We start from the raw sequence: 2,859 nt of genomic DNA, 5'->3' as shown, positions 1-2,859 counted from the left end.
GGGTCCCTAGAACACTATGCTAAGGCGAGGTATTTGGGGGCAATGAATTCGTCTGGCTGGGCCTCCTTTCCTCTTGTAGATAATAATACCAAGTTTTACAGCCTTTAGAAGGCTTTTTGGTAACTCCCGATAAAGTTAAATGTACACTTACTTAATTCAACCCCTAAGTAATTACCCAAGAGAAACGAAAATCTATGTCCCCTGAAATACTTGCCTACAAACGTTCATAGCAGCTTAATTCATAACAGCCAGACTAAAAAAACTCAAAGGTCCATCAACAAGGAAACGGAAAACACATTGTGATGTATTCATACTTCTCAGCCACAAAAGGAACAAACTACGGGATACGTGCCTCAGCACGAGCGAATCTCAAAAGCATTATTCTAAACAGGCAGACTCTGTGATTCCATTTGTATGAAGTTCTAGAAAAAGCAAAGCTAATCTATGAGATAAGAAGTCAGGACAGTTGTGTCTCTGGATGGTATGGCTGAGAAGGGCAAAGGGGACTTTCTGGAGTGATGGAAACGCTCTTTACCTTGCCTGAGATGAAGATTACATAGTATATTTGTCAAAACTCATAAAATTATATTTAAAATTTTATGTTTTCTGTAAATGAAATCTTAATTTAAAATTACCTTTTGCCCGGGCCGGTTTTGCAGTTGGTTGGAGCATTGCTTTGTGCACCAAAAGGTGTAGGGTTTGATTCCTGGTCAGGGTGCACATGGAAGGCAAATGATCCATGTTTCTCTCTCACATCAGTGTTTCTCTCTATTTTCCTCTCTCTCTAAAATAAATAAAAATATATCTCCGGGTGAGGATTAAAAATTTATCTTTGAAAAATAATAGTAGCCCTAGCTGGTTTGGCTCAGTGGATAGAGCATTGGCCTGTGGACTGAAGGGTCCCGGGTTCGATTCCAGTCAAGGGTGCATGCCTCGGTTGCAGGCTCGATCCCCAGTAGGAGGCGTGCCGGAGACAGCCGATCAATGATTCTCTCTCATCATTGATGTTTCTATCGCTCTCTTCCTCTCCTTTCCTCTCTGAAATCAATAAGAATATATTTTAAAAATAAAAATAATCGTACCTACTTTATAGTGCCGTTGTAATGATTAAATGAGTGAATATGTAAAGTATTTAGAGTAGTGCCTGACACAAAGATATTACTATTTAAGTATTTATATAACATTTAATAGTTCATGTTGTTCTTATATAGCATTTGTATATAATATTTATAATTAATCCAGAATCCATGAGACTGTGGGACAGACTTACATTTCAAAGTTCTATGTGACAGAATTTTCCACAAAGGAATTCACACTAAGGGAGGAGGAGTCATACCACTGTCTCCACCTCATAGGAGGTTGTGAGGATTAAATGGGCCATGTGCCTCAGCTCCATTTGTATTTGATTAATAATACTTTAATAGTGGATAGTTAAGTCATCCAATTTAACTTCCTGACATAATTTCTATATCCGTGAAATGTTTCTTCAAGTCCAAATACCAAAGAAGCACAGAATGAATCAAGGAAGCCACATATTCTGTGATCTGGACATTTACCTATGCAACAATTCCATGATGACTGCCCATAGATGAGCCGAAGACATCACCTCAAATATGGATATTATTTATCTATTTAATATATTTTATTGATTTCAGAGAGGAGAAGAGAGGAGAGGAGAGGAGAGGAGAGGAGAGGAGAGGAGAGGAGAGGAGAGGAGAGGAGAGGAGAGGAGAGGAGAGGAGAGGAGAGGGAGATAGAAACATCAATGGTGAGAGAGATGCATTGGGGATCAAGCCCACAACCCAGGCATGTGCCCTGACCAGGAATGGAACCATGACCTCCTGGTCCATAGGTCGAAGCTCAACCACTGAGCCACACTGGTGGGGCAAATGTGACTATTTATACTGCCCCTCTGTGAGGCTGCTTGGCAGGAGAAAGAGCACAACTGCCTGGTGTAGAGAGCACCTGGGAAGGCACATGGGCATTTCTTTAATAATTTGTTAGATGAATTTTTTTTTTCTCCATCAGAAGAGGGCAGCGGTCCCACCTGGTCCCAGCTTTTCCTTCCATCTCTGTGTCTGTCTCTTTCTTTCATTTTCTCAATCCCCAGCTGCCCCTACTCAGGAACCCGACCGGACCTCTCTCTAGCTGCGCTGGATGCAGAAAAGAGAGAACTCTCCATAGCTTGGGTTTTAATACTGGTCAGCCCTTATTACATGTGATATTAGGAAAGGTACTTGATCTTGCTAACCCTCAGTTTTCTCATCTGTAAAATGGGAATAATGCCAACCCTATGTGGATTTTGGGGATGGTTGGATGAGAGAAATTATGTGTTTCAGAAATAAAAACAGCTCTGACTGGGTTGGCTCAGTGGATAGAGCGTCGGCCTGTGGGCTGAAAGGTCCCAGGTTTGATTCTGGCCAAGGGCATGTACCTGGGTTGCGGGCACATCCCCAGTGGGGAGTGTGCAGGAGGCAGCTGATCGATGTTTCTCTCTCATCGATGTCTCTGACTCTCTATCTCTCTCCCTTCCTCTCTGTAAGAAATGAATAAAATATATTTTAAAAAAAAGAAATAAAAACGGTGCTAATCTCTGCAGAGGGTGAATGCTGGCGATTAAAGGGTATTTATTTATGTCCATTCTCACCTGAGGATATTTTTATATTGATTTTTAGAGAGATTGGAAGGGAGGAATGGAGGGAGAGAGAAACACATTGATTGCTTCCAAAATGTGCCCAGAAGTGGGTGGGGAGGTGGTGGTAGGGTGGGGGAGTGGAGATCGAACCTACTGCTCAGATACATGCCCTTGACCAAGATCGATTTCACCACCCTTCGATGTGCGGCTGATGCTCTGACCAC

The sequence above is a fragment of the Myotis davidii genome, unplaced genomic scaffold (genome assembly GCF_000327345.1).
Source record: "Myotis davidii unplaced genomic scaffold, ASM32734v1 scaffold46, whole genome shotgun sequence".
In the NCBI taxonomy this organism is placed as follows: Eukaryota; Metazoa; Chordata; class Mammalia; order Chiroptera; family Vespertilionidae; genus Myotis; species Myotis davidii.
The sequence above is the reverse complement of the archived record's forward strand: the minus strand, read 5'-3'. Positions refer to the sequence as shown.